The sequence below is a fragment of the Calonectris borealis genome, chromosome 20, assembly GCF_964195595.1.
Source record: "Calonectris borealis chromosome 20, bCalBor7.hap1.2, whole genome shotgun sequence".
Classification (NCBI taxonomy): domain Eukaryota; kingdom Metazoa; phylum Chordata; class Aves; order Procellariiformes; family Procellariidae; genus Calonectris; species Calonectris borealis.
In genome coordinates this window covers 12,463,123-12,477,836 of record NC_134331.1, presented here as the reverse complement: position 1 = coordinate 12,477,836, position 14,714 = coordinate 12,463,123, and the positions used below count along the sequence as shown (strand labels likewise).

Sequence of the window (14,714 nt, the reverse complement as noted above, 5' to 3'; positions counted from 1 at the left end):
CTGGTGCACAAGGAACACTAAAGATACTTGTTTGTGTGTAGCCTGATACTTACAAACACAGTTGGGGAAAAGGATGAAAATTAGCCCCGACGTAGAAGAGGGAGATACTTTTCATCAATAAGTTGTGCAAAAATTTCTTTAACGAATTCAGCAAACGTTTCCATAAATTCCCATGAACAGTTAGGACACTAACTTCCACAAAATAATGACTAGACCTGGAGGTGGTCTGCATTTTTTTCAAGGGTCAGTAAGGAGTGGTTACCTAGCCAGAGGAAAAGGAGGGGTAGCTGATCTTCAGTTTGGCACAGAACAGAGATGTTCCTGTTGCTGTGTAAACAAATGTCTAGTAAGGAGTTCTGAGGAGGGGAGCCAACGTGTTAAGATGTCCTTAGCTACTCTTGAAATGAAAAATAATGAGGATTTGTGTCAGCAAAGCAGAGGTAATATCCATTTAAATTGTGCGGAGTTCAATCTGTGAGATTATACCCACTCTGAAATCATTGCGTTTCTGTCCCTACCTTCCAAGTGAATAGTTGGGTGCATCTGAAAAGTAAAGTCCAAATTCTGCGCATCTATCTACTGAGAATCAGATTTTCCTCAGTGTGAATGCCTTTTTTTTTTCCTCAAAAAAGACTTAAGACACGTATAAAACAACAGTAAAATACAATGAAAGACCTAATTAAATTGTAGTAAGAACTATTTGAAAATTAAGGAATTAAAGTAATATTTGATCTTTTTGTCAAATGTATAGCTGTTTATTGAATTTAAGAAAATTAGGAATAGTGTGATACAGTTCAGGCCAAGGAAAACCCTTCGGCACTCAGCTGCTTGGGTTTTACCCCCATTTTGGTCCGTACCCTGCTGTGCTCCACTTTTGACATTACCGTTTGGTTTGCCCTGTGAGGGATCATTATATATGCTGTCCGTGCAAAACTGTCTGCCTTTATTTAGCTCTTCTATAGGCACGTACGTACACACAAGCTGGCCTGGCTCTGCGCCCGGGAACTCGGGCGATGTCCCGCCACGGACACGGAAAAAGCGAGGGCCGTATGTCAGGTTCTACCGAGATTTGAACTCGGATCGCTGGATTCAAAGTCCAGAGTGCTAACCATTACACCATAGAACCGGGCGGTGGCACTCGCCTCCGCGCGGCCGGAGAATAAACCCATAGCAAACAAATCCTCCGTAAAAATGACCACTGTCCTTTTTGCACCTTTGCTTTTGCACCTTAAAACTGGCCAGAAATGTAATGCAACCTAAATATTCCTATTTATTCTGCCCTTCTGCAATATTCGTTGTCTTCGTGGCATAATGGTCGCAAAGATGCAACGTCAGACAGCAAATACAAACGGTAAGAGAACATCTTCTTTCAAGACACACAAACCGAATTCTGTACATGCGCCGGGGTTCAGCAGACTGCCTCGTGCTTTTCTAATGCCTAATTTAGAATTGTGTTTCCACACAGGTTGTTCACAGCGTAGAAATAAAAAGAATTACTTACGTTTCAGTATAGTATGGAATGTCTGAAAATTTTCAGATAATTCGTGTATGAATCTACTAACCTAGCTGCAATATATAATAAATACAGGAAAAAATTAATCAGGAAAATTCTATGGTTTGTTTCTCTTTCTCTTTTACTTTAAAGACGTTTTTCAGGTAGCACGGCATGTCAGTAGTTTATGGCATTCCAAAAGCCCATGCAAAACACAAAGTTTCCTTTAAACTCATTTTCCATGATAATGTCCAGTAAAGAAATTCACCCGTGGGCAAAAGGTTCAGGTTCCACCGAGATTTGAACTCGGATCGCTGGATTCAGAGTCCAGAGTGCTAACCATTACACCATGGAACCACCTGTGGGGGACCCCGAACCGCTCTTACTGAGGGAATCTTAAAAGGAAACAAGACAGCAGTATTACACGTTCATAAATACAATATCTGCTTTGCTTCTCTTCCATGTATTCTGCACGTGTTAATTCTAGGTAAGAATTCCACTGTTCATTTATCGCCACATTTTACAGCACTGAAAATAATGCACATTTAGAAGCACCTTAGCATTAAACAAGATTGCCAAGCCGTTTCTCAGATCATGCGATTTAAAGCTTGAATATGGACTTTCAGTACCATGTGCGCTGACTTTTACTTCATGTTTGTATACTCGTTTTGCTTTCACGCGTTTTGGGCTGAGTATTTGCTTTCTATATTTGAGAAGAAGCAGGGACCATTGTCACAACTATTGTTCTAGTTTGCCAGATTGTCTCCTCTCTTGGTATTGATTGACCAGTGTATAGGTAACAGAGTGTTTCATTTAAACAGACGAGACATGGAAAAATTACAAATGTATGCAACGAGCATTTTATGCATAATTAAAGACACGGACCTGTTGGAGCAGGTCCAGAGGAAGCCACAAAAATGATCCGAGGGCTGGAACACCTCTCCTGGGAGGACAGGCTGAGAGAGCTGGGGTTGTTCAGCCTGCAGAAGAGATGGCTCCACGGAGACCTGGACCAAGGAGAGCCTTTCAACACTTAAAGGGGGTCTATAAGAAAGATGGGGACAGACTTTTTAGCAGGACAGACTCTTGTGACAGGACAAGGGGTAACAGTTTTAAACCAAAAGATATAAGAAAGAAATTTGTTACAATGAGGGTGGTGAAACACTGGCACAAGTTGCCCAGAGAGCTGGTAGATGCCCCATCCCTGGAAACATTCAAGGTCAGGTTGGACGGGGCTCTGAGCAACCTGATCTAGTTGAAGATGTCCCTGCCCACGGCAGGGGGCTTGGACTAGATGACCTTTAAGGGTCCCTTCTAACCTGAACTGTTCTATGATTCCATGAAATCATCAAATCACGCTAGAAGAAGTTGTAGGCATCATACCACGGCATATGCTGTCCTTCTGTTACTCGCACCCACTACGCTACACGCTGTCAACACGGTTTAGGAAAAACAACCATATGCGCAACACCAACCAACCCCCCACCCATAAATAAAGAAGAGTGAAGACGGAGACAGCGGCTGCTGTGCCGGGGTACCCGGCTACCCCGCGACCGCTGACTGTTCTCCAGCAGGGAAAAGAAGTCCGCGCTAGCAGAGGATGGTTTCGATCCATCGACCTCTGGGTTATGGGCCCAGCACGCTTCCGCTGCGCCACTCTGCTGCTCGTACTACCTCTTTCTCCCGCCTGGGCTTAGAACGGACGGCTCCGCCCTGCCGCTCCGCCGAGGAACCGCTCCGGCCGCGCTGCAGCCCCGCCCGCCCGCCCCGGAGGTAACCGGCCGCCCCTCCCCAGCGCCGGTAAGGTGTCCACGCTCAGCGTTACCTACAGGTAAGGGGTCCCCTATTGTAGCTCCTGTAAAAACTACCGATATATAACCCCAGCAAATAGCACGATTCCTAACTGCGAAGAACTGAGTACTGCCCTTACACGCCTCCCAAAGCTGTTTTTAAGAAGCGAACCCACGGCGCGGCCTCGCCCCTCGGACACGCAAGGGCTGCGCCGCAGGGCCAGGGCGCGCGGGCCGCCTTCCGCCCCCAGAGTGCTTTGCGCATATTTGCATACAGCAGGGGCACCGGCTGCAGGCTTTGCCGCCCTCCTCGCCTGCCGCCCCCCGCACAGCCCCGCACCGGCGTGAGGGCTGAGGCACGGTACACAGCCTGCTCCAACAGGCAGCCACACTTTCCAGAGACGGGGGTCACCCTGTCCTGACGGAGGCCGAATCTCGGGGGTAGAAATGGCTGAGGAGAGGCCAACATATTCGTGCTCGCTTCGGCAGCACATATACTAAAATTGGAACGATACAGAGAAGATTAGCATGGCCCCTGCGCAAGGATGACACGCAAATTCGTGAAGCGTTCCATATTTTTTTCTCAGCCAGGGCCCGGGACCCCTGCGGGCACGGACAGGACGACAGGGACTGCCTGCTGGTTTATTCCTGCCGTGTCAGGGTGCCCACGGACCGCGAAGGCACGAGGATGGGGGGTGTGGGAAAACAACGGGCTGTAAACGCACTGAGTGACTTGCAGCTGGGGTGTAGAAAAACACATATATCGTACTAATGGTTGTTTGGCCTTGTGTGCTTGACAAGTAGAACATCTGTGTTTAGATAACGTAGGCCTGTGACAGACTCGGAGGCAGCCTGTTGAACACGCCTGAGATTCCTGCCCTGCTGTGGGAAAGATCAAAGCACAGTGGTAAACTATGCCTGCGCGAACCCCCGATATACGGGCGAAAAAAGCAGGTTTGTTGATTCTCTAGCAAGGACAGCGCTCTGCAGTGCCTGCATCCCCGCTTGTGGGCCCGGGTGCTGCTTCAGGGATCCCCCGGTCCGCGAGGTAACGAAAATAAATTTACTCTTTGCATTTCATCAGTGGTTTTGTGGTTGCTCCTGTGTCCTGCCTGTGTCGGCTCACACAGGGAGCGAGGTCTGAGTGCCCCTGTGAGGACGTCTTACCTGGCTCAGTCTCCTCGCTGCACTGCATGGGGCTTGTTCTCCTCAAGCTGAGATCCAGAGGCCTCAGGGTTAAACAAGGTGGGTCCAGAAGTTTTCTGTGGCACAGGCACTGACCGTGATAATACTTCTAAAGTTTACTATGGTTGCTGCAGAGAAATGACTGACAAAATGAGAAAGTCTGTCATGAGCTTTTTGGCCCTCCAGGGACTTGCCTCAGGACTCAAATTATAGTGTTGCCACTAGCCAGTACCTTTTCGTATTTTATCTTCTCAAGTTTTGTTTTCCATGTTTCACCTGCTCTCCTCATCATCTCGTTTTCTCTAGACATGGTATAGTGTGGGTTCTGGCATTGAAAAGGCTCTCCTGATCGCTGCATGTCACGCATTTAAATGAAGAGCATTCTCTCTCTATTTCCCACTCCTTCTGTCATTACAGTCCATTGCTGGATTCAGTTCTGACTCAGCTCATGCTGCCAGTGAGAAAAACTCTGTTGCTCTCCACGTCAACTTTGCTCCGTTTTATTTCTCGCAAGTCTTTTTGTAATAATTGAAGGCCTCTTCCCATCTGCCTCATTGAGCGAATTCGGACATAGAGTAGGAACATACACCACTGTTGCTGAATCATCTCGGCAGATCGGTATATTTTTTTATACAACACCTGCAAAGTTCACATCAGTCATTTCTGCCCTGCCTGCTGTGGCGACTCTGCTGTTCCCTCTCGGATCCTGCTCCCCTGGGAGCGAGGAGCCCTGCTGGCGAGACCCGTTTCGGGGAGGGACACGGGTTCCCGTCGAGCACAGAGGAGTCTTCGCCCTGAGGGAACGCCCGCGGTCCCAGCGGCACAGCCCCGGTGGGGCCCGTCCCGCGGGGCCCGTCCCGTCCCGCCCAGCGCGACCGCCCGCGCCGTTCGCCGCCGCCTCAGCCCTGTCAGGCGAACGGCCCCGCCCACTTCAGGCGGCGATTGGGGGAGAGCGGCTCTGTGGCGTCATCAGCCTTGCGCCTGCTCCCGAGTCACGTGGCGGGGGTCGCCTTTCCCCGTGAGCGCGGGAAGCGCCGGCCCGGAGGTGGGTGCTGCGCTGCCGCCGTCCCGTCCCTAGGAGCCGGCCTGGGGCGCTCCTTACCGCTCCGCCGGGGTGTCGGCAGGGCCTGTGGGGTCTGTGCAGCGGGTCTCGGTGCGAGGCTGCCGCCCCGTGGGGTTTAGGGGGCTCCACCGGCGGAGCTGCGGCCTCCCCAGCCCCACTGAGCGTCCCTGTGAGGATTTTCTCCCCAAAATGTTTTTATTTTCATGCAGGTCTTCTTAAGTAAAGCAAACCGTCTTGCTGTCTTAAATTTTTCGTCAGAAGTGGTAGTTAATGTAGTTAACCAAGTAATTTCTGCTCGTGTTTTGACGTAAGTGGGATTCTACTCCATCAAACTAGCGGTGCGTCAGCACTGAAACGTGTGGAAGTATCGTGTTGGTGCAGTAAACAGTACTTTCACATTTAGTTAGAACTATCAGAAAAACGGCAAAAAGGTGCTGCTTGCAGATAAGATGACCTGGCGATGCTTGTCCTGACTGAAAGGATTCCTTGGGCCCCGACTGCCCCCTCAGCCGGGGCTCTCGCAGTTCCAGTCCCGGTGGCCAGAGCTGCTTCAGAGCCCTCTGTGTCGCTGGGTCAGTAGTGCTCATCAGCTGCAGCCTGCCAGGGAGGATGGGGACCCGCAAGGAGCTGTGCTGCAGGTGTTGCTAACTCCTAAGAAGCTCTTCTATTCTGAGTTTTCCTAGAGAAACAGCAATCTGTTCGAGCGTTGCTTCCATGATGGAAGGAGTAGTTCTTTCTCTTGCTGAAGAATACTGAAAGTACCTGAAATTCGTGCATTTTCTGTAATTCATGTTCTTTTTCCGCACTACAGTATCTCACTCTTGTGGGGCTTAGTACTGGCTACCAAAAGAACAGGGGAAGATTTGGCAAAAATGGCAGCACTGAAGGCAGAGGTACAATCCAAAGGTACTGGTGGCCAAAAAACTGAACTTCCTTTGTTTAGAGGATGTGTGTAGCAAAGCATTGAATCAATATGTTTCTCTTAAAGATCGAAAATTATTGTTAGAAAAAAGAGAGTTATTTTTAGAAAGCCTTTTATAAAGAAGTAGTGCTTTTTTGGCTTTGGCATTGGGAATTTTGCTTCTATTCAGTCTGAATTCTGTGATGGGGTGAGTGAAGCTAAATGAGGTGGATGCTTTTTGGAAGAAAAAGCAGAACAGAAGCAGATGGTGAGGAGGAGAAAGTAAAAATAGGAAACATGAAGCAAATATATTGTTAGAGATGCTGTTTTTCTCTAGTGAAAATGCGCTAGCTTATTGATTTGATTACTCTGCTTGTTTGACTTCCTTTTGACTTTTTTTTTTTACTTCATGTTTTCTGCATGAAAGTTTTTATTGCATGTTAGGTACTACGCAGCATAATTTAGTTGCTTTTTAATATTAATTCTTTGCAGAGATATGATGATAACTTAGATGAAAGACTGAAGAGACGAAGCTCATGTGAAAGAATTTAAATGTGATGAATCATCCTCAGCAGTCGTCGATAAACGTAAGAAATTCTACTTTTGTATTACTTAGTCTACATGGATCAAGATGCAATGAAAATGCAGGTCTTGCTAGACTTCTGTACAGCTAATTTTTCTTAAAATCTCTTAGAATATAGTAGTTCCTGTTTTGTATCATGAAGGCAGAAATGACTGGGAGCTCAATTTTGAAAATGAGCATGCTTTCTGAAAGTTTATACCTTAAACCTTTGTGTCAATCTATCTTTTGTATACTGTTCTTAATAAATTGGGTTGTTTTGAAAGCATTAAGGATTTTAACGCAAGCAAAGACTCTTGCTGGAATGAATTGTGTGGTGATAAATCTTGTGGTTTTCAACTTTATTCTTAGGTCTCTTTATTGCCATTGATTCTGTTTAGGTTAGAAGGGAAACAAAGTGGTTAAAGCTGATGATGAGAGAGTTAGTCTTTGTGGGGGGCTAATTAATATCACTGCTGTGCTGTATTTTTTAATGGGGTATCAGTATTGCACTGGAACATGGAAATATATGACTTCGTGGTAGTCTCATAAATCACTTTTTGGCTAGTAACACTTTTGTAACAAATGGCTCAAAAAGCAAAGTGAAGAATCACTGCAGTGGGATATTATGAAGCCCAAAATATTAAGTGGGGTCTAAAAAGGATTCAGTTTATGGAGTATAGGTCTTTCCACGCCTGCTTAACGTAAAGGTTTGGATTCACTCTCTTGTCTTCAAAGTCCTTAAATCACTGATACCCGGAAACTGGGAGAATATACCAGATAAAGGATCAAGCATCCCCATGCATTCTGGAAACAGGCTACTTAGCTAGATAAACTTGGTCTCTGCATGGGTTTTATTCCATTACATAGATAAACTACTATATGAAAAAGTTTGCATTAGCATTTCCAGGGAGCAGTTTCTCAATCCCATCTCAGAAATACATATAAAACATGAAATAAGTGGGGTATTTAAAGGTATTGCTGGGTTTACTGATTGCTCTTGTAGCAATGCAGGGCATTTCATATTGAAAGTTACATGCTTTAGGAGACAATAGGCTTTATAAGTTTATAAGGTACATTACTGCTATGCTTACATTTGGAAGCTAAATATGCAGGACCTCAAAGATAAGATGTTTGCTCTGGAAACTAAAGAAGCATAATAAAATATTTGTCAGCAGAAAGGTAATAGTATAGCCAAGATTTTCAGTGAGAAGTTCACGGTCAGAGGAGAGAGCGAGTTGAAGTAATGTAGCAGAGAGACTGCTACGTACTATATAAACCTCTGAAATTCTTCCCTGCATGGCTGCAGCTGCGGTTCGGGAGGAGGCGGTGCGCTGCACCTGGTGCCCTCAGTTACATTTCTTTGCATTGCTGTGGAGGAAAATGAACCTTAACCTTTGCTGAGCCTGGGGTATTGACTTTGAAATTTCATTCCTAAGTGGCAGCTGCTGCTGCTTTATAACATACGCTTCATTGTACTAGGAATGCATGTTTATATTAAAGGACTTGTGTGAAACAGTTCGGGGCAAAATATTAACCTTACTGACATGGATGTCCAAGTGGTAAAATCAACATTAATATAAGTATTGGTAGAATTAAAAGCATTCCCTTGCTGTGTCTTGTCACACAGCCAGAATCAGCTGAAGCAGGAGAAATTAATACTGACTAGCACACCACCTTAATGAGAAGAACAGAAAAAAACCACAAATATGGCAAGATACATTAACTTAAAAGCTTTGATTTTTTTTTTCTTCTTATTATTAATTAATTATTGAGAACACAGACATGCACCTTTATTTTTAAATGCTGTTTTTAACTTTACAAGCATGCATAACAGCAGTAGCTTGCTTAACTTACTAACTTAGCATAAAATGTGAGTCGCTTCGTATTTGCTTTTGTTTCAGAATTACTTGGTAGGAGTAAATGTTGTGAGTACCCCCTTGCTTCTCCCAACAGCTTTGTGATTTCAAGATAAACAGGAACTTATAAGCACACAACAGCTTTCAGTGGTTAACGCAGTTCCATTATTTGGAATGTGAATCTACTTATACAGTCAGTAACTATCTTTGTGAAGGCAATCAGAAGAAATAATATGAAAAGCGTCTTAAATACTCATATTTACTTGGAAACAGTATGACCAAGTATGTATTTTACAGAAATAATGGTGATAGAGGAGGAATTATCTCATTTTATATGAAAAGTGTAAAATACAAGGGATTATCTCTATATACATGTACCACTGAGAATTTGTGCTATTTTGAGAGAACCTATGATTATGGTACGATAATTCTTTTAAAACTTACTTCTCTGTTAACTCACGCACTAAAACATGTCATGCAAATCTGCTCACATACTGTTGTAAATGATAAAAGATAGTGAAATATATTTAAGGACATAATGGCTTTTTTTCTTCAGTTCTTTATTTTCAAGTTATGTAAATGTTGGACAAAAAAACAAACAAAAGATTTTGTTTTGATCAAGTTATTCAGCTGATTCAGCAAATGCAAATCAATGTTTCTGTAAGCCTTCTACTAGTTCTTGAGCTAACTTGTTTGACTTCTTACTGTAAGTCTACCAAAACTGACGGTAGAAATAGTGAAAAATAAATTGGCAGGTCTGATTGTCCCTCTTGTTGTTTAGATGAAATTATCCATAAATATCACTAGCTAACTTGGTCTGTCCTTTTAGTAATTTATTTAAAAATGCGGTGTATGTAAGCAGAAGTGCGTGGAAATGCTAAGAAACTGGTAGAACGCGTGCTGTGTACAGTGTGGTCGTTACAATCCATTGTGACAACATGGATTCCGAGTTTCTTTTTTTTTCTTTGTTTCACTTATGTAATAATTTCCAACAGGTTAGTCAAATTTCAAACACTTTCTGCTCTTCAGAGGAAGATTCTAGTTTTGTCGCTGAATCTGGCCATTCAGAAGGTAAAATAATAATACTACTACAGTATTTTTGCAGTTCATACTGGGAATTGTTGGTCGGAAAAACAGTGTATTTTTTATTGTTTGTAACACATTTACTGAAGTTTGTTATTAAATGAATATTAAAATATACACTGTTACCTGCTTCTCTCAGTTCAGTAACTTGCCGATACCAGTTTTTACCTCAGATGCTTGATGTTCTTTCAGTAGATGTGACTGTAGTTAACTGCACGTTTTACCGTTTAAAAACGGCTTTTAACCAGTTTCCGTAAAACCGGTACTTGATCTTTGCCAACAACCTCGTGGCACGCGAAGAGAAGGTGGGTGAAAGGAGCCCTTGTCTCGCGTGGGGCAGGACGAGGCTCTGGGACGGGGGGGTGCGGCTCTGAGGCACCCGGGGCAAAGCCCGCGCGGGGCGGGCCGTGCAGCCCAACCCACCGTCAGCTGGAGGCGGACGCGCCGCGCAGGCTGTGGCCGCAGCCGCCGTTACCGAGTCCCGCCCTCCGCCGGGGGAGCGGCCGCCAGCACCGCGCGGGAACGGGGAGACGGGAGCTGCGCGTCATCAGCGCGCGCCGCCCGCCGTCGGTCACGTGCCCCGTGTTTATCTCCGCCGGGCGCGCCTCCGTCGCTGCCGGTGGGGCCGTGGCGCGGCGGGTGAGTGACCCGAGCGGCTTCCCCGGCGAGGGGGACGGGGGGGGGGCTGGAGGCTCGGGACGCGGCGGGCAGCAGGTGTTCCCCTCAGAGGCGGCGTGAGGCGGGGCTGTCCCGGGGCCCGCCGCCCTGGCCTGACTGGAAACGGCCGCGTTCCCAGCCGCCATCTCAGACGGGGCGGGAGCGGGCGGAGCCCCCGGCAGGTGCGGCCGCGCCTTCCTTCATCCCGGGGCGGGGAGCCACACCGGCCGGCGGGCGCTCCCCGCTTCGGTCGGCGGAGCGGCGGGTGCCGCTCGCACTGACGGCGGTTAGGTTCCTAACCCGGTAGCAGTAACAGGCTCACGGCGTTTCTGCTGTGACGGTTCACAGCACTGAGGTATGATCCGTTGCTCTGGGCTACGTCTCACTAAATAGCCTTTCCTTTATTTCTAGGCTTACAATGTCACTACCAGCAAAGAGGTGTGGGAGGCCCCCAGTGTTGTCTTTCCTGGAAAAGAAAAAGAGAAAGCAAAGTCTTGATAGAAGAAGGGGGAAAACAAGGATTTATGTGGGAAATCATATTGACCGATGGTTGACACTTAAGGAAAAGCTGGATTTCAGAAATGATGCAGAAGTTGCAGGGTTTTTACTGGACTTGTGAGTAGGCTGTCCCAATACTCCTCTGTTTACTAGCACCAAGTAAATAATTCTCGGCATTAATACCAACTGTGTATTTTCTTTCTAGGTATGACAGCTACGACCCATTGTCAAAAGCTCCCATCTGTTCCCTCCCTGAGGGTGTGAGAAGAATTACTGTGAAAGAAGAAAGAGCATTGTCGGACAACACTTCTTTAATAGCAGCTGATGGAACGTTAGTATACTCCCTTTATATGTGAAGGGTGGATTAAGTATTTTGCTTGATAGTACTTAAAAGACTGTAGCTGACACTTAAAAAAAATGGGGTGGAATAGTTATATAAGAAAGTTATATAAGAAAGAGGAAAGTATACAGCTAATTTTATTAAAATGGAAGATTTTTGGATATCCTTTGTAGAACAGCTTATGTATGTGGGTTTTTTGTTTGTATTGTTGAGCATGTAATACTAGTCTAGACGAACTAGAAACAAAACTTTTTTGCAGAAGAAATGTTTCAGTTAACAATTTGGGTTGTATTTGCAGGTATGACAATGATGACCAGTTGTCTAAAGAATCTGCTTGTTCTGAACTTGGAGATGTGAGAATTGTAACTGTGAAAGAAGAGAGAGAGGTGCCGCATGACTGCTTGTCAGTAGAGACAGATGACACGTTAGTGATACTATGGTTTTTTGCATGTTTTGCATTTGAAAATATTTTGCATTGATTTTATTATCACTTTTAATTTTTTTTTATTAGAAACTCATGTCATTCTTACTCTGATTCATTATCTAAAAACATCTTGGAACATAACGGTTGGTCCAGTCCTTCTGAGGCAAGAATCTGAGGGAGATTTTGGAAAAGTTCTAAGACTCTTAGAGTACACACAGCAAACCTGCTTGTTCAGTGACTGCCTTCCTTAATTGTATACAAGATTCATGAGTGGAACAAGAAAATAGCTAGTACTTTACATGTATCCTAGTCACTTTAATAAGCAGTTAGATTTTTATAGTAGCACAGTCTCCAGGCAAGTGCAGTTGCGCGTGCTTTAACCTTTCTCAAAAGAAAAATGTTTCATTGTTGACTGTGTGATATTACATACAAAGTGACGTGTTAACCTATCTAAAAATAGTGCCGCGCTCAACGAGGCAACCACACCATCAGTCGACTGCTGATTTTTTACTGCAGTATCATCAGTAACTGAGGCATTCACAGTTGAGATCAGAGGAGCCTCAAATAGGTATGCTTGTCCATTACTCTTTATTTAGGTTTCAATTATCCACAACAGTGTTACTGAATAATTGTAATTTCGTCCATGTCTTAGTTATCTGATCTTTAAAAAAATGTATCTTTTAATGTGTGCAGGGGGACACTGAGAACCTAGGACATTACATTGGCATTGCATGGTGTGTCCAAACCCCTCGCTAATATGGTGAAGTATGTAATGCATGTAGCATGTTTGTCTGAATCTCATTTTCCACTGTGTTTTTGCTTGTGACTTTCCTAATTCTTCGTACTTTTTATTTTAGTAGGTGAACAAGTTGGGGTTCTGAAAGCAATTCGGTGGCACAGAAGAGTTCTTGGAAGCTAGGTCAGGAGAAAATAAATACCAGTGCTGATGAAGCTGACAAATTCAAGTACATTCTTCAAAATAGCATTTTTCTCTGGCAATATAATTTTAGTTTGGAGTGCAGCAATAATTGAATTCCGGGGACTGATTTGATACAGGTGAGACAGAGGGTTTGTTCTAAATTGATTGCTTATTTCAGCCTTCTGAGATGTGACAAATATTGTGAAAGGTTGTTTGGTATGAGAAAAACTTTCTGTTACCCTAAAAGGTAAGGTATATGATGCTTTGTTACAGTCTCACGATATCTGTGTGAAGATGCTGGAAAAATGATCAGGCATGCATGCAGTGATAATTGCAAGAAGCTAAGAAATGACAGCTGTCTAAGAACAAAGAGATTAAAAAATAAGAAGAATTTTATGGGACAGACAGCCCAGGGCATACTGTGTTATTTTAGGGAGTATTTACCTACCAGGAGTAGTTGTATAGCCTCTCTATGAGGAAAAGAATTGTTTTGTGTTTCAGTGTCTGAACACCGCATCACTGGTAATGCTTTTGGGTTTGTTTTTCAGTCACAGTTTAGTAGTGAGGTAGAGTGATGATGTTATTGAGGGATTCTTATTAACTGTGGGATGTCCATACAGTGGTCAAGTGATTTGCCCAACATCATGTTGGTAGCTGAACTTGGGTCCTAAAAGTAAGACTAAACTCAATTACTAACTCAGTGTTTTTGGATGGGTGGGCAAAATTCTTAATTGTTGTAGAAAATAGTGGTTTTCCTTCGGAAAGGAACAGTGGTTATGTTAATGTGTACTTTTTGTTTTTCTTCTTGTTTTTAAAGGTGTGGTACTGCACTTCCTATTGAAGGGTGGAGATGAAGGCAGGTATTTCCTGCTTTCCAGGCATTTGGGTGTCATGTTTTCCTGTGGCTGTTATTGTTTTGGGCCTTACGGAGTACGTCTTTTCATTCTATGCTGCTATATAAGGGTCAGGAAAAGAACAAGGTCTTGTTGAAGGGGCTTTATTAACAAATTCTCAATTAATAATCATAAAGCAGCTATTGTATTCTAGGCCTTTTACTATCTAGTCTAGTTTTAGGTTGGCTAAACACTAACTGTTAAGGAACTGGAAATATCAAAGATAACGGAGCAAGAACACTTAAACTCACCTGCTTCATCAGTGGCTTTAACGTTTGGTTTCCATCTTGTTTTTGGAGTCTTGCCTGATGGTGTTAGCTTTCAGAGGTTGCTGTTGTAGAGAATTAAGTTGATGGAGGAACAGTGAGGGAGTCAAGTGGCAGGGTTTTCAAGATTCTTGCCAGGTGAAATGGTATGATTTTTTGAGTTCTGGCTTTTGTGAAAAGTTGGAATGTTAAAATAACACAGGAAGAAAAGAATGTACGGAAATCTGATTTAAAGTATTATTAGGAGGGCATAGCCAAAGGGAAGTGTTACGGAACCATGTCCACTTAGGTTCCTGAATACATTCAGTTCTTCCCTAATGCTGCTTCTGTTACTAACTTCCAACTTTAGCATTTCGAATACTAACCAAGCTAGATTCAAATTATTTTTCTGCTTTACATGTAACAAGTGCAAAACTGTCGAAGCAGATAATAAACAATTTATTGGTTTTTTTCTTCAATGTTTGTTATTTACTCTGACATTAAGATTGAAGAATGATGAGTCAAAGTAGTTGAATAGGGTTTTTTGAGGAAGCTTTGGAGGATTCGGGATTCTTTCACTTCTGCAATATTTAAGTGATATAGAGCTTCAAAAACTCCTTTACCTGGACCTTTATTAATAAGACAGAGTCTCATGATAGAACTGACTTTCCTGGGATTTGATTATGGAATGTATCTTTTTTTGCCTCGATTCACTAAGAAATGAAACAGAATACAAAATAAATGCTCAGAAGTGTCACAGCAGTTTAGTGAGGAAGACTGAAACCTGTAGGATGAGTTGGTGTCAG

The 14,714-nt window shown here is 44.0% G+C and overlaps 1 long non-coding RNA gene and 4 other non-coding genes across 5 annotated transcripts; 2 read left to right on the top strand and 3 right to left on the bottom strand.

Annotated features, from left to right (window-relative positions):
* Positions 1–1,054: 1,054 nt before the first annotated feature.
* TRNAQ-UUG (transfer RNA glutamine (anticodon UUG)) lies at positions 1,055–1,126 on the bottom strand. The gene has a single exon. It is a non-coding gene; the product is annotated as a tRNA-Gln (tRNA).
* A 651-nt stretch (positions 1,127–1,777) lies between these two features.
* TRNAQ-CUG (transfer RNA glutamine (anticodon CUG)) lies at positions 1,778–1,849 on the bottom strand. The gene has a single exon. It is a non-coding gene; the product is annotated as a tRNA-Gln (tRNA).
* Positions 1,850–3,083: 1,234 nt separating this feature from the next.
* Positions 3,084–3,155, bottom strand: TRNAM-CAU (transfer RNA methionine (anticodon CAU)). The gene has a single exon. It is a non-coding gene; the product is annotated as a tRNA-Met (tRNA).
* A 74-nt stretch (positions 3,156–3,229) lies between these two features.
* On the top strand, positions 3,230–8,935 carry LOC142091069 (uncharacterized). The gene is made up of 4 exons (XR_012676695.1): positions 3,230–4,236; positions 4,367–5,512; positions 6,926–7,018; positions 8,300–8,935. It is a non-coding gene; the product is annotated as an uncharacterized LOC142091069 (long non-coding RNA).
* Positions 3,756–3,862, top strand: LOC142091209 (U6 spliceosomal RNA). Its single transcript, XR_012676730.1, has one exon. It is a non-coding gene; the product is annotated as a U6 spliceosomal RNA (small nuclear RNA).
* Positions 8,936–14,714: the final 5,779 nt, after the last annotated feature.